The 25,448-nt window shown below is 39.2% G+C and overlaps 2 pseudogenes; one reads left to right on the top strand and one right to left on the bottom strand.

The window, feature by feature from the left end:
* Positions 1-11,140: 11,140 nt before the first annotated feature.
* Positions 11,141-25,448, bottom strand: part of LOC138382429 (zinc finger protein 98-like) — a 34,167-nt pseudogene continuing 19,859 nt past the window's right edge.
* On the top strand, positions 17,488-21,507 carry LOC138382862 (UBX domain-containing protein 7 pseudogene; annotated as a pseudogene).

Below are 25,448 nucleotides of genomic sequence, written 5' to 3'. Positions count from 1 at the left end.
ACAGATAGTACCCCAAAGTGGACAGTTTAGGACTGTAGCCCTTCTCTGGGACATCCCTGAAAGACATTTTTGAAGATTATTCCTTCCAGTGAGCAGGACTTTAAGCAGTGTCCCTGGTGTTCACTTTGCTTGGAAAGATAAGTGGCCAGATGTGCAGTTATATACCTGTTCATGGGCTGTGTCCAAAGTTTTGGCTGGAGGGACAAGCACTTGGAAGCAACATTGTTAGAAAAAGTGGTGACAAATAAATTTGGGGAAGAGCTATGAAAATAGATATGTCCAAATGGGCAAGAAAACTGTGAAGATATATGTTTCCCACGTTAGTGCCCATCAAAGGGTGAGAGCAGAGAAGGACTAATGACAAAGTGGATAGGATGACCCATTCTGTGGGTACCATTCAGCCTCTATTCTAGCCACCTCATCATTGCCCATAAGAATCTTGAAGAATGTGGCCATGGTGGCAGGGATGAAGGTTATATTTGGGCTTAGCAAGGTGCACTTCCACTCACCCAGCCAACCTGGCTCTGAACACCCCTGAACGCACAGTCTGTCAGCAGCAGAGACCGATACTGAGCCTCAAATATAGCACTATTGCCCTGGGTGATCAGCCAGGTTTCTGGTGGCAGGTTGATTACATTGTACCATTTCAGTCATGGAACGAACGGCATTTTGTCCTTACAGAAACAGGCATTTACTCTGCATATGGATTTGCCTTCTCTGCACACAATGCTTCTGTCAAAACTTCCATTAATGGACTCACAGAATGCCTTCTCCATTATCATGATACCCCATGCAACATTGCTTCGCACCAAGGAATCACTTCACAGCCAGATAAATGTGGCAGTGAGCACATGCTCATAGAATTCATGGTCTTGCCACGTCCCAACCACACTGAAGCAGCTGGCTTGATAGAATGGTGGAAACACATTTTTAAGACATGGTTACAGAACAAGCTAGGTGGCAATTCTTGCATGGCTAGGGAAGGTTCTCCAGAAGGCTGTACATGCTCTTAATCAGCAAACAGTACATGGTGTCATTTGTCTTATACCCAAGATGCCTGGGTGCAGCAATCAAGGGGTGGAAATGGGAGGGGCACCACTCAGTATTACCCTGTGACCCACCAGCCAAACATTTGCTTTCTATTTCCATAACTTTAGACTCTTCGGGCATAAAAGTACTAGCCATAGAGGGAGGACTGCTCCTACAAGGAGACACTATGATTTTATTGACCTGGAGGTTAAGACTGCACCTGGCCACTTGGGCTCCTTATGCTTCTGAATTGACAGTAAAAGAGGGAGCGATGGTGCTGGCTGAGTGATTGGTGCTGACCACCAAACAGCAACTGGACTGCTGCCCCACACTGGAGGAAAGGAAGAGTGTGTCTGTAACACAGGAGATGTCTCAGGGCTTCTGTGAGTATTACCGTGGCCTGGGATTATGGTTAATGGAAACCCAGTCCAGGCAGGACTACAAATGGCCCAGTCACCTCTGGAATAAAGAACTGGTCCACCCCGCCAGGTAAAGAACTATGAGCATGTGAGGTTCTTGCTGAAGGTAAAAAAACTGCATAGTGAGTAGTGAAGAAACTAGTTATAGATGCCAGGTACAGTCGTGGTATCAGTTACAGAAAGGAGGACTATGATTGTCATGAGCATTTTTTTCTTGTTTCATTATGAGTACTTTTGTGAATGTATATACATACATTGTGCAAATATCTGTCCCCTTTTGTTCTTATTCCCTTTTCATGTAATATATGATGTATTGTCTCATCTCAGTATTTATTTTTTGTCATGGGGTCTTGTTCTGTCACCCAGGCTGGTGCAGTAGCACTATCATAACTCACTATAGACACAACCTTCCGTCCCCAAGCAATCCTCCTGTCTCAGCCTCCTGTGTTTCTGGGGCTAGAACTAAGCACCACCACACCTGGGTTTTTAAAAATTTTTTGTAGAAGAGGGTCTCACTGTGATGACCACGCTGGTCTCAAACTCCTGGACTCAAGTGATCCTCCTGCTAAGGCCTCCCACAGTGCTGGGGTTACAGGTGTGAAACGCTACACCAAGCCTATATCATTGCTTAAGTATTGTTAATTTTACATCATAGTATTTAAATTACCGGTTATCAGGAGAAAAGTAAACAGCACTCAACAACTTTACATCTTCTTCTGGGGAAGTGATAATTGGGTTTTCAGTTGTACACAGGATAGTTGTATCATAGTAGATGGAATCATGACCTTGTTATTGTTTATACTTATAGATCAAGTATGGCTTAAGGAGATACACATGGGTACCAAGGTGACAAGACATAGACTGTAAGGGTTATTTTATGTGCTCACTTCAGTGCTTTAAGGGCTGCTAAGATGGCTGGAAAACCTTATGTCTGGCTGTGTCTGTGAGGGTGTTTACTGATGAGATTAGCATTTGAGTCAGTAGACTAAGCAAAGAAGATCCACCGTCTCCATTAGGGCAGGCATCCAATCTGTTGAGGGCCCAAATAGAAGGAAAATGTAAAGGAAGGTGAATTTTCTCTTCTAGATCTGGGTCATTTACATTTTCCTACGCTTGAACATCAGAGCTCCTGGTTCTCAGGCCTTTGGCCTTGGACTGGCAGTTACACCATTGGCTTCCCTTTTTCCCAGACCTTTGGACAGGGACTGGGCTACACCACTGGCTTTACTGGTTCCCCAGCTTGCAGAGGGCATGTTGTGCTACTGCTTGGTATCCATAATCACTTGAACCAATTCCCACAATAAATCTCATCTTACATATCTGTGTATATTTTATTGGTTCTGTCACTCTGGAGAACCCTGATACAGTGTGTCGGGGAGAAGGCACCCCTCGTGCAGAGTGTGCAGACAGAAAGAAGTGTGGCCAGAGGAGATTAGAAAGGCAGCTGGTGTGGCTGTGGCAAGCCTGGGAGGAGATGACATAGGAGGGAAGAAGGCAGGGTCAGATGCTGTGGCCTGACAGGCTGACATTATCTGCTGCTCTCTGACAACATTATCTCAAAATGGAGTGGCTTCAAACTCCAAATGTTGATTGTGTCCCTACTTTTGTGGACCAGGCATCTGGCCATGGCTTAGTTGGGTGTCTCTACCTCAATGTCTTTTATGAGGCTGGGCTGTGGTCTCAACTGAGGCTCAACTGGGAGAGAAGTTGCTCCCCAGCTGAATCGGGTGTGTTGTTGGTGTATATCAGTTTGGGATGAGGCCTGAATTCCTTTCTCTCTATTGGTCAGGATGACCCTTTCCTTCTTTGCCACATGGGTCTACAAATAGGGAAGCTGAAAAGATTGGAGCTTGCTTCCCCAGAGAAATGTATACCACAGAGGGAGGTAGGGGGCAGAGAGGGTGAGAGGGAGAGAGAGAGAGAGAGAGGTATTCAAGAGAGAATAAAATTGAAAGGAAAGTCACCAGTCTTTTAACTTGTAAGAGTAAGGTTAAGTTTTGACATGAGTCCATCATTTTTGCTGCAGGCAAAATGTAGGCACTTTGCTGGGGAGGAGCTTCTTCCCCACCACATGGACTGCAGGATGCGGGTCCCCTTGCAGTATGAGAAGACCTGGCAGAGGTGCCTGCCCATGTGCCCCGTTGCAAGGTGGGCACCACTCCCTGTGGACTCAAGAAGGAGAACATGGAGGTGGCCTTATGTCTCCTCTCTGGCCCCCAACACCCTACACGCACCCTTCAGCCTCCATCATGGCTTTTCTTCCTTCCTCACATACCCCAGGGGCTCACTGGCCTCAGCATTCTGAAGCTGCTCCCTCTTCCAGGGCCCCTCCCAGTGATCCTGTCCATGCCTCAGGTTTAGCTCAACGTTTCCTCCTCCAGGAAGCCTGTGTGTGATAAAGCTGTGGCTCTCAGCTCACCTCAGACTTCACCCTGGACACTCTGTCCTTGGCATAGTCCTTGACGGTATTGGTTTAATGGAATCACACCACAGGGTTACTGTGATGCTTCCCTCTATAAACAGAGCTGCCCCTGCTGTCAGGGCCCCTTTTCTCTCCACCTGGAGTCTAGGGACGGGGGAGACCTTGGGTCTGCTCCAAATCCCCCTGATGACAGCAACTGGTGTTCTATGTAGAAGAAAATATTTTGACAAAACGTGCCCTCCCTGCCTCCTTGGTCAAACTTTAGATGAGAAACTCAGAAGAGGGATAGGTCTTTGAGATGTGCTGCACAGCAGAGTGACTACAGGTAATAAGGGAAGGTAGATACAAAAATTGCTGCAAGTACATTTTAAACATTCACACTACACACACAAAAATAAGTGAGAGATGGCTGATATGGTAAGTAGCTTGATTTAATCATCCCATATTGCATACATGTATCAAAACATCACATTGTACCCCACAAATATATACAATCATAATTTGTCAATTAAAGTAAAATACATGGCAAAACTAAACTAACCAAACTGCCACAGAAGCCCAATCATTTTTCAGGGTCTTAGGCTCTGTGGCCCCGCCAGCTCCTCCGCAACTGTCCGGCCTCTGCCCTGCGCCTGGGCCCCGTGGGGAGCAGATCCGGACCCAGCGCTTCGCAGCGGTGCAGGCCGGGCTGCTGTCCCCACGCTGTGCCGCCCTGGCACGGACTCCCACGGATCCCACCAGTGCTGCAAAGCTGGAGCCCCCGCCCCACACGGGGATGAGGGGACGGAGCTTGGAAAGACCCCGAGCCACGCAGCTCTGCCCGCTGCTCGGTGGCTTTTGGGGCAGTCTGGGCGGTTCTTTAGGGCAGCGGCAACCTCAGAAGCAAAGCCTTGGGGAGGGGAAGGAAACCGTGTCCCCCAGGGGGCTCCCGCTGAAGGGCTGGGCTCACTGACCCCCACCCAGGGCACACCCCACCTGGCTTCTGCCCAGATTCCCCCGACAGCCTGCCAGCCGCTGGCACTCCGTGCTGGCCCCTGAGCCCGTTTCAAAGTTCTGCACAAAATAGGAGGCCAAGTCCCAGGGGCGGCAAGGCGGAGCCTGTGCAGCAGGCGGTTTAGGACTGTGAGGGCTGCAGTTTCTCGGTTCTGGTTTCAGGCCTAGATCCTGCCACACCAATTTCCACCGGTTGTGGCTTCCAGCAAGTTCCTTCCCTTCTGTGAGCCTGAGTTTCCTCATCCATCAGGCAGGGCTAGTGTGAATCCGGGGGACCCAGCGAGAGCGCGGGTGGGCAGAGCTCCGCTCCTGCACAGGAAGGCGGAGTCCCCACCGCGGTTAGGGCTTCCCTGAGATTCTTAGGGATGCGGTGGGGGGTGGAGCTCAGTGGGCAGGGCCAGACCCTGGAGTGAAGATCCAGTCCCCAGCCCTGAGCAGGCCATGTCCTGGTGTCCCCTCCAGAAGCAACTGCTGGATGGCAAAGGCTTCCCCTGGGAGGAGGGGGAGGTGGGGTGGGGAGGGCGTCCTTCTTCCAGGGCAGGTGCAGGAGGAGCTGGAACCTGGGACCCACGCAGCTGGGGAGCCAGGCTGGGAGGGGCCTCTTGGTCCCCGGGCTGTGAGCAGAGTGCACCCCTGGAGGACCCACCCTGAGTGTCACTGGTGTATCCAACCATCCTAGTCATCCTAGCCCCAGTCACAGCAGTCCCTCTGCGCTGGGCTCCAGGCTCATTCTGCTGCCTCCTTCAGCCTCACTTGACAATCAGAAGGATCCCAGGCAGTGAGTGCTCTGGAGGCCCTGCTGAGTCAGGGCACGGCAGGGCCACACCAGAGCAAGGAGTCCCCACCTCACCATGCTCCCCTCTACAGCAGGGGTTGGCAAATATTTCCTGTCAAGGCCAAGGTAGTAAATATTTTAGATTCTGAGGGCCCTCAGGTCTCTGTTGCAACCACTCAAAGCACTAAAAGCAGCTCTAGGCAGTGCAGATGCGAATGGCTGTGGCTGTGCTCCAATAAACACTTGTCTATGGACACTGAAATTTGAATTTCATATCATTGTCACATCATTAAATGTTATTTTAATTCTTTCAACCATTTATAAATGTAAACTTTGTGATTAGCCGACAGAGCCAAACAAAAGTAGGCAGAGGGCCAATTTGGCACTCAGGCCACAGTTTGCAGACCCCTGACCCAGATTATGACATACATATATATTTTTTAAATGGTAGGGAGGTGGAGTGTGGATTTCACAACAGCTTTGCCTTTCGGCCCACATGCTGTGAGTCAGTGAGGGCCAAAGAAGGAGAGATGACCCAGAGGTCAGTATGGCCCACCTGAGAGCTCAGGCTGGCTTCTACGGCTGGTCATTCTTTTTTCTAGGCCGAAAACTCCACCTTCTTTCCCTCAGTCACATCAGTGGGAGATGGGACAAGTGGAGAGATGGAACTTCAGGGGCAGCCAGATCAGGGGTGTGTCCTTGGAGAGAACAGAAACACTACCCCAAAGGGAGGGGCATGAGCCAAGGGGGGGCCCAGAAGCTGACCTTGAGGGATGGTGCCCAGGCAGTGACAATAAGTACTTGAGATGTGGGGCCTCCACTGGCCTTTGAATGAGCCCATCAATGGCCAGTGAGTGGGGCCATCCTCCTCACCCTGGGCAGCTCAGCCCTCCAGGCCCCTTCTCTGGGCTCTGCCACTGCAGAAATCCCTACAGGCCCTGGTGAAGTGGACGGTGTGGTAAAGCCCTGACCCCTTCAGCTACTTTCAGGAGGCTGCGTGGCTCGGGCAGGCACCAGTGTGCTGTCGCTGCAGGAGCTGGAGCCTGAGTGGAAGACACAGCAGCGTGGGCAGAAGCGCAGTGTGAGAAGCAGGTGCAGGCCCCACACTGGGGCATCCTCAAGGGGGATGAGGGCCGGGCCACACCCAGGCAGTCATCAGCCCCGAGGGCCCCGCACTGCGGCCCATGTATCCAGCCAGGATTCAGATGCAAAAAGAAAAATAAAGCGATGAGAACTTTGATCCATAGTTCATGCCAGAAACAAAAATTAACTCAAAACACATCCTAGATCCAAATGTAAAAGCTTAAGCTGTAAAACTTGTACTGATGGGAAACAGGTTTATCTTGGTCATGAGACCGGATGGGAAGTAGCAGAAATTTGTTCCCATCCTGGTCTCAGCTGTGTGCTGGGAACAAATCATGTCTGGAAAATCATGTGTGTGAGAGAAAGATCAATAGGCTGAGGAGGTGGGTATAGGGCATCTGTCTCTGGCAGTCACACCCCCCCGCAGAAGATGACACAGTCTGGGGTGTGGGTGGGGACACATCCAGCATCTGATTTTGAGTATGACTGGTAAGAAGGAGAGTGAGGAGCAGGTGTCATGGGAAAATGTAGCAGGGGACTGACCAGGTGGGTGAGTGTCCCTGAGGAGTCTCCTCTGAGCTGGGTCTTGGAAGTACAAGGTGTGCAGGGAACAACATTCCAGACAGGAGATTGCTGAGTCCTGGCCCTGAAAAAACAAGTGTGTAGGCAGAGGTTCAGCTCCTTCTATGGGGGGAAAAAAAAGCCCTGGGCCTTTCTGGAAGCCAGGGCTTCACTTCCAGTGACAGGGTCTCTGCATATCATTTATTGTCTACAAGATATGGTGACTTGCTTCTGCTTCCTCTTGTGGTGAGGGCAGCTAACAGTCCCAGAGGTTCATCTCAATGAGCTCTTGGACCAGATGAGGCAGCAAAGCCACCTGGAAACACTGAAGATTCACCTGGAAAAGGTCAAGGATTTGATAAAGAACATGAAACCCAGGTAGGCCAACCAGACTCTAGAATTCATAGTCAAGGTCACAGTCAGTCTGCTCAGGAGCCCAGGGTTGGGCCCAGCAAGGTTAAGATGAAAGTTTTACCTCTACCTTGGACAGTGTGGTGATTCCTTGCATCTGTGCTCTCAGCCAACACAGACACTTCCAGGGGAAATACTGAAAAGTTGTGGAGGGAGGTGTCAAGATGTTCCATGAAAAGGTTGTACATTTAATACCAAAGGAGCCAAGAAACCAAAGAATGAGGATAATAAATCCAGTTTGTTTGTAAAGAGTGACTTTTGATGGAAATTTGTGGACAGAAGCTTGGTCTAGGGAGGCCACAAGACAGTCCTGAGACTGCAAACTCCCAGACCCAGGGCTTATAGTAATATCTTGGGGGGAAAGTATACATGCTCTGAAAGGAATGTGCAGTTGTCTACGGACATCACAGTGTGTAATGTATGCAGCAACATCAGGGCTGTTTTGGATGAGAGGTAAAACTTACATTGAATAGGTGTTTCTACATAAAGAGAAATAGGTCAACCAGACATTTCTGAGGCATTCTCAGACTCAGGGCTGGTCATAAGTTACATGGTGGATTAGCATTTAAAATAAAGTCACTTTTGTCCCCACACAAGGCATTGTAGTTTAAAGATCAAGACCATGGACCTCCCTTTTAAAAATTTGAACATACCTGCTAATTGTTAAAGGAGAAAAGCTAAGATATATAATACAAACATAAATGTTTTCTTTATTCCTGAAGAACTATTTTTAGAGACATGTACACAGATACTCACACATATATTGTTGTTTAAATACATGTTGGATCATACTATGCAACTTGTTCTGTAACTGCAGATATATTTCAATTTTAAATGATCATGAAGAATAAATTAATATGGATGATTTATAATGCTTAATCCCTAATTATCTTTCTTCATTTATTCCAATTTCTAAACACTACAAACAGTTCTCTGTGAATCTTCTTGTATCTTTGAGCCTTTTTAACAACTAATTCTCTAAAGACCAATCACAAAAATGGAATTGCACTGCCAAATAATTGTAGTACTTAGATTCTTGAAACAAAGATTCCTGCTCAGAATGCTAATAACTGCTTTGTATACCAAATTCCAGATCAAGCGATCATTCAATACAGGCTAGTTTTTGAAGTTGAGAAAATGTAAGAAGAAAACCCTTTTAATCCCATTGTTTTGTCCAGGGTTTTATTAACAAGATGAAATATTAAAAGGAAGATTAAATTAGCTTTAGCTAAAAAAAAAAAAAAAAAAAAAAAAAAGAGAGAGAGAAACTGTAGGTAACTGAGGGAAGGGATGAAAAACAATAAAACTAGAAAATGTCTCTGAATCATTCACAATCTACGATAGCTCTGTCCCATCTCAAAATGCTCTTCTAGCTTAGGCCTTGTGCATCAGAAACAGTGTTTTTCCTGCCCAGATGATTTCTGGTTTCTTATTCTGAGAACATGTGTCAGTTTGGGGTGTCTTTTCTCTTTCCTTGCTTCCCTCTTTTCCTTCTTTATAACCCTAAATTTGTGGATAAAAATATGAACAAATTGATATATTTTGTAAAGTGTTTTGTTCTGATTGACAAACTTATTACAGAAAATTAGAAAAGAAGGCTGGGCATGGTGGCTCACGCGTGTAATCCTAGCTTTCTGGGAGGCCAAGGCGGGAGGATTGCTTGAGCTCAGGAGTTCAAGACCAGCCTGAACAAGAGCGAGACCCCATCTCTACTAAAAATAGAAAGAAATTAGATGGACAACTAAAAATATATAGAAAAAAATTAGCTCGGCATGGTGGCACATGCCTGTAGTCCCAGCTACTTGGGAGGCTGAGGCAGTAGGATGACTTGAGCCCAGGAATCTGAGGTTGCTGTGAGCTAGGCTGATGCCACAGCACTCTAACCCGGGCAACAGAGTGAGACTCAGTCTTTAAAAAAAAAAATTAGAAAAGAGAAAAAAAATCAATGAAGAAACTAAATTAACTCACAATCCTACCACCAAGAATTTATCTCTCTTAACTTCCATATTTCTGGGCCTTTGTGTGTAAAATTGGTTCAAATGTGGACATTTGTGTTTGGCTTTGGATGACATTTCCATTCTCCCCTCTATTTTGACAATGTCATAGCTGGAAGGAACAATGAATGAGATCACCTGGTTAGGTTGTCTTTCTTATTTATAGATACACATGACGCCAGAGTTAAAATGGAAGGCCTTTGACATTCCTTCTTGCACCTCAGCACCATCTCTGATCTTTACTTGTTATACTTCTCCTTGGAAATATCTTTGGCTTGAACCTAATCTTTCTCCTTGCCCTACCATAAGCCATCATCTGTCTACTTCATAGTCTATAGAACAAAACACAACATGGAGCACAACAAGAGCTAGTAATGATTGTATTTAACACCTCAATACTTATGGGAAGGGAACCATAGTTGATCCATTTTACAGATAAAGAAACTGAAGCTTGGAGAGTTAGTAATTTGTCCAAGCTCTGTGAGATAAAAATCAATTTTATGCTCCTTTTAGACTTACATATACTTAAATTATCTAACAATTATAATGTTAAATTATTCTATACAATCTACACACTGCTTTAGGGTAATGTCTGATAATATTATTGCCTTAATGCTTTCTACTGTGAATCCTCAGATCTTTAGAGTTGATTTTTTATTGGTTTTTTTCATATTATGGCATCTGTAAAGTACAAGTTCTGTTTTACAAACTGTGTTTTATGAACAAATGTTTTTTGCATTCATTACATTTGTAGAGTTCCTCTCAAATCCAAATTCTCTGAACTTAAAGTTTGAGCAGTTGATATATGGTTTCCTATCAGTATAAATTTTCCCATGCACAAGAAGGTCTGTGATAGAAGTAAAGGTGTTGTACCACTTTTTATAGTTGTGATATTTTTTTCTCTGCATAAACAGTCTGGTACACTCTAAGACTTTTATTTTATGAAAGGTATTTTGACAGTTGTAACACCTATATTGCTGTTAACCAGAATGACTGTCTGATGGCAGGTAATATGTGAGCAAGCTTTCTCACTTTTCTTACCTTAGTAGGACTTTTCTCAGGTATGATTTCTCTAATGTACAGTAAGGGAAGTGGACCAGGTAAAGGCTTTGTTGCATTCTTAACATTTGTATGTTTTCTCTCTGGTATGAATTTTCTTATGTTTATAAATATTGAAGCACTAGTAAATGGTTTTGCCACATTGTTCACTTTTATAATGTTTCTCTTCAGTATGTATTATCTTATGTTTAGAAACATGAGCATAACTTAAAGGATTTCCAACATTCTGCACATTTGAAGGGCTTCCCTACTATATGAATTGTCATATGATAGGAAAGGATGGGGCAATATTTAAAGACTTTACTACATTCTTCACATTTGTAGGTTTTCTCTTATATGACCTCTCTTATGGGAACTAAGGTGTGAGCACTGGGCAAAGGCTTTGCCACATTCTTCACATTTGTAGGGTTTCTCTCCAGTATGAATTCCGTTATGTTTACGAAGGCTTGAGTATGAGACATAGGTTTTGCCACATTCTTCACATTTGTAGGGCTTCTCTCCAGTATGAATTCCCTTATGTTTATTAAGGTCTGAGGATAGGTTAAAGGCTTTGCCACATTCTTCACATTTGTAGGGTTTCTCTCCAGTATGAATTCTCTTATGTATATAAAGGTTCGAGTACCGGGCAAAGGCTTTGCCACATTCTTCACATTTGTAGGGTTTTTCTCCAGTATGAATTCTCTTATGTATATAAAGATCTGAGTGCCGGGCAAAGGCTTTGCCACATTCTTCACATTTGTAGGGTTTCTCTCCAGTATGAATTATCTTATGTTTACTAAGGTCTGAGCACCGGGCAAAGGCTTTGCCACATGCTTCACATTTGTAGGGTTTTTCTCCACTATGAATTGTCTTATGTTCAGTAAGGTGTGAGTACCGGGCAAAGGCTTTGCCACATTCTTCACATTTGTAGGGTTTTTCTCCACTATGAATTGTCTTATGTTCAGCAAGGTATGAGCTCTGGGCAAAGGCTCTGCCACATTCTTCACATTTGTAGGGTTTTTCTCCAGTATGAATTCTCTTATGTTTAGTAAGGTATGAGTACCGGGCAAAGGCTTTGCCACATTCTTCACATTTGTAGAGTTTTTCTTCAGTATGAATTCTGTTATGTGTAGAAAGACTTAATCTATGGTTAAAAGCTTTGCCATAATTTTCACATTTATACCATTTTTCACCAGTAAAATTTATCTTATGATTAGAACTGCTTGAACAAGATTTAAAGATTTTGTCACATTCTTTAAAATTGTAAGGTTTCTCTCCATTATGAATTGTCTTATGTTCAGTAACGTGTGAGCATTGGTTAAATGCTTCCCCATATTTTTTACATTTAACACATTTCTCTACAGTATGTCTTATCTTATGTCTATTTAGATTTGACAATTTTTTACAGACTTTCAAACACTTATTACGTTGGAAGATTTTAGCATGGGTAGTTGTTGAATGTTGGTGAAGTCCATCATTACATCCCTTCTGCTCCTTACACTCACTCACAATTTCCCAGTCTTTCATTAAGTTTAAATTCTCAAGGCCACACTTTTCATATCTTCTTAGTACCACATTGTGGAATGAAACATTTATCCTTTGCTCTGGCAAATGGTCCTGGGTGGAATGAGAGGGCTTAGCTGAAAGAAATTTCAAAAATAAAAAATTATCCCACTTATTTCTTTTTTTACAATCTGATGAATATATATTATAAATTTAATATTTAAAATTATACCAAGCACATTAGCAAAATGGCATAATACGATATAGATCCTATAATTCTCTTTTAGATTAAAAAAAAAAAAAGTAACAAAACCATACTGACCAAATTGCTTTTGTGGGAATTCTAAAAAGCAGGTAAGAGCTTCCAACACACCAGGAGAGCACAACACCAAGAGTCATATGGAAAGGGAAGAAATGTTTGTTATGTTTGCCTAACATGGCTTTTCTTCCTTAATACAGAATGTTGTATATAGAAGTAAAATCCCAACCCCCAGCTTCTCCCTCAATAGAGAAAGAAAATAGTAATACCCGTGTGATCAGTCTGGGTTTTGGGGGTCCTTCCAAAGACCCCAGTTTCTGTGTCTCATAACACAGAGTGCTGAAAGGAATGGTGCTATAGTTTCAAAGACAGAGTAGATGTACTGAAACCAAAGGTAAAAAGTCATTACAGCAACAGAGAGCCTTCAGTACCACAAACAGAGAACATGTGTAGCAAATGATGACAGTTTCTTAAGATGAAATGTGGTGAAATTACTTTAACTAGAAATTAAACACACAATTACACAAAAGAAAATCCTCAGAATGGGCCAGGTGCAGTGGCTCACACCTGTAATCCTAGCACTCTGCGAGGCCGAGGCAGGTGGATTGTTTGAGCTCAGGAGTTCAAGACCAGTCTGAGCAAGAGTGAGACCCTGTCTCTACTAAAAATAGAAAGAAATTATATGGGCAACTAAAAATATATACAGAAAAAATTAGCTGGGCATGGTGGTGCATGCCTATAGTCCCAGCTACTCGAGAGGCTGAGGCAGAAGGATTGCTTGAGCCCAGGAGTTGGAGGTTGCTGTGAGCTAGGCTGACACTACGGCACTCTAGTCCAGGAAACAGTGAGACTCTGTCTCAAAAAAAAAAAAAAAAGAAAAGAAAAGAAAAGGAAAGAAAATCCTCAGAATGTATTTGAGGTCCCTTAAATCTCTAGGAAAGTCAATTGGTGTCAGAGTCCCCCAGGACAAAGGCACTTTATAAAGTTTGTGAAAGGTGGCTTTTTTAAATGCTCAAATCCCAACTAAAGGTTACAACATACACAAAATTTCAGGAAAATATAGCCCAATTAAAGAAACAAAATAAATGACCAGTAATCAGCCAGAAAGGAATGGAGAGGTGGAAATTACCTGAAAATATTAAAAATAACCATCTGAATGAGGCTGAATGAGCCAAGTGGGAACAATACAAACAGCAAAATAAAATCAGGAAAATGACAATATCACAAAAAATAAAGTCATAGAAAACATACATTGTTGAGCTGAAGAATACAGTAAGAAATGACTGAGATATTCTCAAATATAAGAAAAAAGCCATAAAAAATTAAAATCTTAGCATACTTCAGCTAGGGTAAGCATAAAGTGAGCTCTAATAAGACAGATAATAAGCAAAGTTATGAAAATCACATGAAAGAAGAGAATCTTCAAAGCAGCAAGAGAAAAGTGATGTGTCATCTATAAGCATGCTCCTATGAGATTATTAGTGAGTTTTTCAATAGAAACTTTGCATGCCAGAAAAAGAGTTGGGTGATATAGTCAAAATGCTGAAAGGAAAACTTCAAAGAAATACTATATTCATCAAAACTGCTTTTCCAGGCAAAGAAAAATGGAGACTAGAGATAACTAGATGCTGAAAAACTTTATTATCAATAGACCTTTCCCACAAGAAATGTCAAAAGGACTCCCTCTCATTAAAAATTTAAAAATGCTAGAAAACAACACAAAATCATATGAAAATAAATGAATCTCTTGGAAAGACGTATAAGCACACCTAGGTAAAATTCTGTAGTATTAAAACAATGGTGCAGAAAACACTGTTAATCATGGTTTAAAATTTGAAAACAAAAACAGAAAAATAATACTAAAACTCTGTTAATAGGTACAGAATATAACAAGATGTAATTGGTGATATCAATAACAAAGTTGAGGACAGATGTAATGAGGACAAATTTTTAAATGTAACTAAAATTTAAAATATGTTTTAACTATAAGTTTGGTATAATTGCCATGGTAACCACCATAAAAATACCTATCATAGAGATACACTAAAATGATATGAAAGGAGTCAAAGTATATAACTACAAAAATCAGTGAGATACAAAGGAAGGCAGGAAGAGTGGGTAAAATAGCTACAAGAATCAAAGAAAATATTTAATAAAATGCCAATAGTAAGTCCTTTCCTTTCAAAAAATTATGTAAACATTCATGGACTAAACTTCACAATCAAAAGATATAAATTGAATAAAGATAGGGATTTAGGAAAATAAAATTAAAAAAAAAAAAAAAACAAGATGCAACTATATACTCTTTCCAAGAGACTTACCTTACATCAAACAACAAAAGTGGACTAAAAGTGGCAGGAGAAAAAAAGATATTGCATGGAAAAATTAATCAAATGAGAGCCGGGGAGGTCACAATTAGGCACAATGTATTTTGAGGGAAAACTTGTCGTATTTTATAAACTATGCTTTAAGTCAAAGCTGTCACAAAAGACACAGAAGGATATTAAATAAGTGTTGATTCACTCAGAACCTATGATTTATTTTCATATTATATATGTAATATATGTAAAATCTGAAATATATATATGCACATTGTGTGTGTGTGTGTGTGTGTGCGTGTGTGTCTAAATTCAGGCTTCCCAAATATATAAAGCAAACATTGACAGAATTGAAACAAGAAATACACAGCAATATAATAATGCTAGGATATTTCAATAACCTCACTTTCAGTAATAAATAACAATGTAAGACAATATTAATAAGGGAATAATTGACAGCACTATACAACAATTATATCTAATAGACTTATGAAAAACACTCCACACAACAACAGAATACACAGTCTTCTCAATAGCTCATAAAAAGTTCCCCTGGATAGTATAACTGTTGGCCACAAAACAATTCTTTACAAATTTCTAAAAATTAAAATCTTACAAACTATTATTTATAACCAAAATGGAATGAAACTAGAAATCAATAACAAAAGGAAAACCAGAACATCTACAAATAAATGAAAATTAAATGGGACACTTTTGAGCATGGTCTTAATCAAGGGTTGGAAGTCTGAATATTGTGAAGATGTCCATACTGCCCAAACTCATCTACAAATTCAAAGTGATCTCTTTAAAATTATCAATGTCATATTATGCAAACAAACAAGAAGCAACTCAAAAATTATATGGAAGGCAAAGTACCATGAAGAGCCAACAACCTTCAAAAAAAGAAACAATGTTGGAGGCATCACACTTTCTGATTTCAAGACATGTTACAAAGGTACAGTAATCAAAGCAGTTTGCTACTGGCATAAAGGCAGACAATGTAGACGAATGAAACAAAATGCAGGACAGACATAAAACCCTTGCATGTATGGTCAAATGAAGACTTATTTGCACATCCATATTTATTACAGCATTATTCACAAAAGCCAATAGGTGAAAACAACCCAAACTTGCCTCACAAAATGAACAAATAGGTTCAATTCAGGATATAAAAATAATGGAGTATTACTCAGCTTTTAAAAAGCAGAAAATCTTCTCTCCCAGGACCCGAGAATCTCGCCCAGGCCCCAGCCTTGGGACCTGTTACCCTCATCCGGGGAAGCGACCCAATAAAGCCTCTTCACTTATCCTTTAAAAAAAAAAAAAAAAAAAAAAGGCAGCAAATCTTGTAACATCTACTACAAAGATAAATCTTGACATGCTAAATGAAATAAGCCAATCCACCCCCCAAAACAGAAACTTCATGAATCCAGTTATACAAAATATCTAAAGTAGTTACAGCTTTAGAAATAAAATAAAAATACAATAATGTTGGTAAAGGACCAGAAAATGCAAAAAAAAGAGGTATCTGTTTTATGCATGTTGAGTTTTACCTTTGCAAGATAAAAACATTCTAGAGATATATGTTGCATAACAATGTCAATACACTTAACATGACTAAACTCTAATTAAAATATTTAAGATTCTAAATGTTGTGTTTTTACATGAAAAATAATACCAAACATAGATTTTTGAAGCTATTCAAAAATTATCTTCAAGTCACACAAATATTTCACAAAGACAATATATATTCATCAATAAATATACTTTGAAATTAAGATAATTTTATGACTATTTACCTAGACAGAATAAAATAACCATTGAGACCATCAACCAAGAAAAAAATATATTATTCATAAAGAAAACAGAAGTAATATTTATACAGGCAAGCAAACACAAAGAAAATTACACTGGCAATAGACACATAGGTGATTTATCTTTGACTTTTGCCCATCGTGTCTTAAAGTATACAGAGTCAAATACAGTCATACAAAATTATAACATATAGATAAACCTAAAAACTTAGTTGACTGATGTGAGGTGGCCTACTTTAGAGCAATAATATTTCACAAAACACATTATTGTCATTCATAAAAAGCACTGATAATAAAATTTTAATCATTAGGCATTTAAATGATACTAGAGAAACTTCTTTCTTATTAGTATGTTGGTACTCTTCTTACACAAAAGTGAAAGGCTACAGCAATCCAGCTATCAGAAACAAAGAAAAGTCTTACATTTCTAAATACAGAAACAACATTGTAAAATGTGTTGTGAAACTGATGCATAAAATGAACAATTAGGAATAAATTATATTATCATGCAGATAGAGGTTGATTTCAGTGGATGGAAATGCTATTTACATGCAGTAAACTGAAACATACAAACCAATCAGTTTAGTAAATGTGGTGTGCATACTAATTCCCTAATTCAGTTTTTATAAAACATATAAATTCAAGCATATTATTTTAGATCTTCTAAAAGTTCTCTATTAATACATGATCAATATAAAATGATATAATTTGTCACATTAATAACAAAGTGAGGGATATAAAGAGGTATGGTTTTTCAATAAAATTAAAATTAACTTGTTATGAGACTAAACTATATTGTTATAACTTTAAGATGTACCTGTACTCTTTATTTCTCAAGGTGTTCAGAAAGAAATTATCTACAGAAGTCATGGCCAGGTGTGGCACCTCACGCCTATAATCCTAGCACTCTGGGAGGCTGAGGCGAGAAGACTGCTTAAGCTCAGGAGTTTGAGACCAGCATGAGCAAGAGCGAGACCCCATCTCTACCAAAAATAGAAAAATTAGCCACATGTTGTGTTGCGAGTTTGGAGTCACAGCTACTAGGGAGTCTGAGGTGGGAGAATCACTTAATATCAGGAATTCGAGGGTGCAGTGAGCTATGATGGTACCACTGCATTCTATGCATCCTACGTGGAGTGACAGAGCAAGACTCTGTCTCAAAAAAAAAAAAAAGTTACGCTAAAGAAAACGGGAGAGGAGAGAGGAACCAAAGCACATAACTAAAAAATCAGCAAAACAAAAATGAAGGCTATAAGAGAAGAAATGAGGGATGTCTAAAAGACATGAAGAGTAACTTCATTTCTTTCAGTAACTACTTTAAATATAAATGGATTAAACTCTTAAATCTAAAGAAGATAATATGGCTGCATGGATTAAGAATAATTGAGTTTCTATAATATTATGCCCACAAGAAATTTATGTTACCTCTAAGGAGTCAAGTAGGCTGAAAATAAAGGATGGAAAAAAAAAAACATGCAAATAGTAACCACAAGTGGGTACAGTGGCCATAATTATATTAGACAAAATACACTTTAGGTCAAAACTGTCACAAGAAACAAAAATCGATGTTAAAAAATGACAGCATAGGTCCACTTACCAGGAATCTATAACAGTAATATATATTATATAAATATAACACATATAATATGTATGCTATATATATAAAAATATATAAACACATATACATTATATATGTTATATAATTTATGTTGTATAATGTGTACATTACATGTATATATAACATCAGGATTCCAAATATATGAAACAAATATTGGCAGAAATGAAGCAAGAAATATACAGCAACATGGTCACTGTTTACTTTAAGACTCCACTTTCAATAACAAATAGAAAAATCAGATAGAAGATCAATAAGAAAATAGAAAACCTGAATATTATACACAAATTAGACCCAACACACAGGTACAGAACTCTCCAGTGGAAAGCAGCAAAATGTACAATATTTTCAATTACACCTGGTGCCTTCCGTTAGGACACATAATCATAATAAGTCTAATCAAATTTGAGATGCCTGAAATCATACAGTGTATCTTTTCTGACCCAAATGAAATAAAACCAGAAATAAAAAGCAGAAAAAAACTGACAAATCCAAAAAGATGTGGAAATTAAACACACTCTTGAACATATTCTAGCCCAGGGATCAGATGATTTGATATTATTAAGATGTCAATACTACCCACAGTGATGGACAAATTCAATGTTATATCTATCAAAATCCCACTGGCACATTTTTTGCAAAAATGCTAGACCTTGTTTAGCAACTATGACTAGCCAAATACCCTTTCAAAAGAAGAACACAGAGACAATACACTTCCTGATTTCAAAACATATTACAAAGCTACAAAAATAAAAGCAATGTGGTACTGGCACTAAGACAGGTAAGCAGATCAAGGAAAACAAAAGAGAGCCCAGAAATAAATCCTTGTGTATATGATCAAATGATTTTCCACAAGCTGGCCATGACCACACAATGGGGAAAGGAGAGAGTCTGTTCAACAAATGGTGTTGAAAACTGGATTACCTACATAAAAAATAAAGTTGGATCAATCCCTTGTGATATAAAAAAAATTTTAAATAGATTAAATACATAGAAGAAATATAACTAATAAAACCCTTAGAAGAATATATAGGAAAAAAGATCATGACATTAGTATTGGCACTGTTTTCTTGGATATCATATCAAATGCAAAAGCAACAAAGAAAATAAGAGAACAATGGGACTTCAGCAAATTTCAGAATTTCTATACATCAAAGGAAAGATTTAGTGGAGACAGCATGCCACATACTAAATGGGTAAAAATATTTGTAAAACATTCACATTACAGGAGTTAATATTCAGAATATATTAATATAAACTCTGAAAATTCAACAATAAAGTTAATAACTTGATCAAAAAATGGACAAAGAATTTAACTGATAGTTTTCCAAAGAAGATATACAAATAGCCAACAAACATTTGAAAGGATACTCAAAATTAATAATTTTTAGAGAAATGCAAAGCAAAATCACATTGAAATATCACCTCACACTCAGAATGGGCAATATAAAAACCTTGTCAAAGATGTATAGAAATTGGAACTCTTTTGCAATATTGGTGTTGAAAAATAATGCAGATACTTTGAAAACTATATAAGCGTTCCTTAAATAATTAAAAATAAAAATTAGTATATGATACAGAAATCCCAACTCTGGGTATCTATCCAAAGTATGCAATGCAGAATCTGGAAGTGGCATGTGCACACCCATGTTCATTTCAGCATTATTCACAAAAGCCAAGAGGCACAAGAAACCCAGATGGCCTTCAATTGATGAACACATTAAAAAAATATGGTATATAGACAATGCACTATTATTTAGCATCCAAAAAGAAAATCTTAGGCCAGGTGAAGTGGCTCATACCTGTAATACTAGTCCTTTGAGAGACCAAGGCAGGAGAATTGTTTGAGGCCAGGAGTTCAAGGCCAGCCTGAGCAACACAGTGAGACCCTGTCTTTACAAAAAAAATAGAAAAATCAGCTAATCATAGTAATGTGCACCTACAGTTCCAGATACTCATGAGGCTGAGGAAGGAAAACACTTGAGCCCAGGCATTTGAAGCTGCAGTGAGCTAACATGACACACTGCACTGTACCCCAGGCATGAGAATGAGAACTTGTCTGTCTTAAAAAAAATCACAGGAAAAAAAAAAAAAAAAGGAAAATCTTGGCACATTCTATGATAAAAGCAAACCTTAAGTTTACTATGTTAACTCAAATAAGCCAGTAACAATGTTAGATAGTGTATGATTACACTTAATATGCTGTATCTTTAGTCAAACTCATAGAAACAGAAAGTAGAATGAAGTTTGTCAAGGGCTGGAGAGAGGGTAAAATGGGCAGTTGTTACTTAATAGGTATTCAGTTTTAGTTTTGCAAGATGTAAATTTCTAGAGATCTTGTGCATAACAATGTAAATATACTTACTACTCCTAAAATGTACATGTAAATAAACTTAAGATGGTAAATTTTATGTTTTACCAATTAAAATTTTTTAAAAGAATAACCAAAATAGATGTCAAGCTTTTCAAAAATTACATTCAAACCACAAAAGTGCTTCTCTCACACCAAGCTAATATAGATTCATCAACACATATTGATACATGGTAAATTTAAGAATATTTCCATGACTACTCACCCAGTCAAGACAAAACAACCATTGAAAATCAGCCAGGATAGGTTTATCATGACAGTGAAGCAGCCCAGAGATGTGATGCAAGTGAAGACAGCCAGCTAGAAGCTTCTATCAGAGGCTCCTTGCAAGAGACACATTTTGATTCAATACAGACAAAACAGGGAAGCCACTCTGATGAAGAATCTGAATCTGAACTTTTTTCTGGCAGTGAGGAATTCATATCTGTTTGTGGCTCCAATGAAGAAGATAATGTAGAAAACCTCGCCAAGTCCAGAAAGTCTCCCCATAAAGATTTGGGGCAGAGAAAAGAGAACAGAAGGCCATTAACTCAGCCCCCTGGCAGAACTCAGCCAGGAACAGCCACAAACCACCAAGCATTATCAGTTGTGAATTCAGATATACTAGAGATGTCACCTGAAAAATCAGATGGAATGGAGTGGAAGGGGTAGATGTAAATGCACCAAAAGCACAGCTGATGTTGTGGTATCCAGATCAAAAAAGGGAAGACACCATTCATCCAGAGCAACCTAAACTGCTAGCTTTGGTGAAGCATGTCCAGTGTAAAGGATACCCGAATGAACATGTTGAACTTCTCACCAACTTCCCTCCAAGGAAACTATCTCATCTGAACTATGACATTATCTTACAAGAGGCAGACCTTTGTCCTTAAAAGACTGTCTTTGTACAGGAAAGAAATTAACACCATGGCCTGAATTCTTTCAGTTTACCCCTTTTTTCCCTTTTCCTGTGATACCATATCACCAAGTATGCATTTTGGCTCATAGGACCATGGAGCCAAAGTTGGGCAGACAAGTCACCTGCCTTCTTTTTTATTTCTTGTCCTCTCCTATGATCAGTCTGTTTCTACCTCTTTTTCTTTTCTATTCTCTTTTCTTCCCCCATCCGCAGCTTACTTTTTTCTTACCTAATACGGTGACCAAATAGAAGTGTAGAAGTGTAAGGATAAGATCTCTCCTAGAACTATCAGCAGGAAATGTGTGTTCCAATAAGTGGTCTCTTGCACAGCACTTCTTGTGGATCCAATGTTACTCTCCAGACTCCTTTGGCAAAGGAATGGCTAAATTCAGCATATGAACAAACTCCCTTTTTTGTAAGTTCCCATTTTCAGTAGGGAGAAGAAATTCTCTAACATATTTTGTTTTCTTTTGTTCTTCATGTAGGAAATATCATATAACAAAATATCTAGGCTTTGGTTTACATAGAAAAAGCATCCTTTATCAATATTAATCATATTTAAATTTTTTTAAAGGATTCCCATCTTCCCAGCTGTAAGAATTATTTCCATGGCATCTGTTATTGGCAGAATGAGTGTTAAATGTGGAGTGTGTAGCATGGGGTACCTTTCAGTGCTCTAACCTGAGACAGTTCTCTTTATTATTACTCTATTACCTATATTGACCCTGCTGGCCCTACAATGAACATCCAGTGAGCAAACTGTGGTGACCGGAAAAGGAAGGTGCTTGCTGTTCTGCCAGTACGACATATTAGCTCCTTTGACCCCTCCACTGTCTGGGTCCAGTGATCCATAGGAAGGCAGCTGGTCAATAATCATGCACAACAGTGGCTTATAATTGTAACCACTCTCATTATTGATTGTCCTGTGTTCTTTAAGGCACACTAGATATGCCCCTGGGGAAAAAGAAAATGTGCAGCTGAGAGTTGCTAACCAAGTGCCTTTGGTTAGAAATAATGATTCACTCTTTCCTCCTGGTTGAATAGTCTCTAAAAGTCCCTGTTGACTGAAAGAGCATAATTCCTGAAAAATGGTGTTTTTTTTTTTTTTTTAAAGGTATCAAAACTGAAAGCCTCTCTGAGGGCAAGATCTTTAAACTCAATTCATAAGAAAACATAATTAAGGGGGTTTGTGGAGATTACCAGTAATCTTCAGATGTTGTTGAGTTTCTTTTGCCAATAAAAGCCACATTCAAATTGTAGTTAGTGAAAGGTTTTTTCAGTATTTTTTAGAAGAGGCCATCTTGAATCTGTATAATACTATTTGCATACCAGTTTCACTCTATATATGCCCAGTTCTTATTTTGTGCTTAAAATAGAGTCCTCTGAAGGGGTAGTATAATTCTGGCGACAAAATCGGAACTTTAACTTGTTGTAAAATCATAATATGGAATGTACCTATTTTGTCAGTTGGGGCTTTAGATTGAATCTTCTACTTCAGGAACATAAATTGCGACTGCACAGAGACCTTTAAGTTCCCATCTAATTTAAGATTCCTCTCTTGGCAACTAGGGAATTGGGGTGGGGGAAGAGGCTACGTGTTGCTCGTACACAGTTACAGAATATGGTTTCTAATGGCTGGATTTTGAAGGATCCTCCCTAAAGAATGAGTTATTAATTTCTTTAAGAAGATCACAGAAAATTCTGTTTATTCTTCAGTGAGTCATTTTGATTTAATGTTCTTACATTTTTTCCCAAGTCTGTTTAAGTGCTTATGTGTAAGTATGTAACTGTATAAATATTATAAACATATTTACATAATTAGTTTCATTTATACCTTGAGTCAAAGTTCTCTCTTTAGATTGGTGACTGAGTAATACCACTTTGGTGTCTTTTCATAGGGTCTGGAGGCTTAATTAGCAGTTTCTGATTTATGAGGAAACATGGTTTTCATGTTAATTCCTCAATTGTATCTCTGAACTTGGATAACAGACTTGCTATTTGAGGAATAGAGCTATATGCTATCAAAGGTGCATTGGAGGGTAAAAAATTTGTTGGTAGTGGACACATCAGAAATCTAAAAATTAAGAGAGGCACATTGTGAAGAAGGTTATGCTCATTTTTCAGCTCTGATGGCATCCATCTCCACTCCCAGCAAAGTCACAGCTGAAGCCCAATAAAGAAAAAATGTGAAGTCAAAAATTTTTCCTGTAGTTCTCTATATTTCATTCTCTTGCCTACTAGCTTCTCTTGATAAAAACATATCAAGAAAACCTGAGACAACATGTTCATTAATCAGAATATAGTTCTTTTTGCTTTCCTCAGCACTTCCATATTCATTTATGAGAAACCAAAGTGACTTTTTCAACTTGAGTTACTGTGAGATGATTAAATATATATAAAGTGATTCAAGACACAACATGAGACATTCATCCAAGTTAGATACAACTGGGATGTTTAGGGTACAAAGGTAGAGGATTTCATTTTATTTTGAGGCAGTATAATTATTTTGAGGTTGACATAGAGGCCCATGGGGAGGAGTAATGGATTGTACATGGGAAGAGTAAATAAGGATTATTGACTTGATCCAGAAGTTAAACCACTTATGGAGTATACTTCTTCCAGTTTGCCTTATTTCTCCTGCAGGTTCCTTTGCTCTTTGGGAGAGAGGTTTTATTGAATAGATTAAACGAAATCAGTAAGGTTAGTTAAAAATCATTCCTTACAGGTGCTCTAAACACCTTGGAAGAGAGTTTAAAAGATAGGGAGGAAAAGAACAAGGTAGCCTTTGAGAGTGATGAGAAAACTACAAGGAGACAGAATGAAAACTAGTGGGGGAAAATGAGAGGTATACTTTTTTTGAATTTGATTTAGAAAGGAAGAAGAGAAGAGAAAGAACAGTGTCCAATGAGGGAAGAAGAGGGAACTAATTTTAAGTAACTTCCATGTGTTAGGTGATTTATGTGCATTTTCTCCTTTAATCTTTCTAAAAACCCTACAAAATGTATATTTTCCCCATTTTATAGATAAGGAATAAAACAAGTGTAGAGAACTGGTTGAGGATGTCACAGTTAGTAAGTGGCAAATCAGAATGGGAACCCAGAATCCATGCTATTTTTTATTTCCATAGTATGTTCTCCTACAATAGAAGAATCAATTTACCCAAACGATTGTTTTCCCATTGTTTTGCTTTGTAAATTATCATAAGTTTTGTTTTCTTAAATCTAAGGAGTGTAGTTGAAAGAAAGCTTGTGGGATTTGCACTATGACTATAAATTCTTATTTATGTCATTATTTTGAGAGGCCGATTACCAATTGCTTTTAAAAATGATGCACTCATGAAAATGTGAAAGAAAAATAACTCTGTGGCATTATTTGCCAAGAATAAATGGAAGGGATGAAAAAGAATTTTATCTTTAAACCATTTTTCAGAAAAGATAAAATGACCTTTTCTGTGAACATCTATACTTGATTATTGAACCCTATATAAGTATGTTTTACAATCTTTTATAAAAGTCTGCTTCCTTGACTTCATATACCAACAATTATCGCGTCCTTAATCAAAGTTGGAAATATTTTTAAATATAAGATCGGATTCTTGTTTTATCCAGTTACAAGACACACTATAGATGAGATAATCGGAGAACATGTAAATGTTCACCTCTCTGAGGTTGAACTGTACAGTCAGGAAAGTCTTCACAAAGACATAAGACTGAAAGGTGGCAAATATGGTAGTTTAAACTTTCTTTTGACTCACCTATATTCCCCAGCCATACCTTTTGTAACTACTAGATTTAGGGCATAAAGTTTGTCAATAATAAATAACAACTCTCAAAGTAGGAAAGGATTATTGATCCCCAGGACTAAAGATTATTATCTAGCAGAGAGCTCACTTATACACTTAGGAAAAATACCAGAGGGAGCCACTAGCAACTGAAAAATTAAGGA

The sequence above is a fragment of the Eulemur rufifrons genome, chromosome 4 (assembly GCF_041146395.1).
Source record: "Eulemur rufifrons isolate Redbay chromosome 4, OSU_ERuf_1, whole genome shotgun sequence".
NCBI lineage: Eukaryota > Metazoa > Chordata > Mammalia > Primates > Lemuridae > Eulemur > Eulemur rufifrons.
This window is presented reverse-complemented; position numbering and strand designations above follow the sequence as displayed.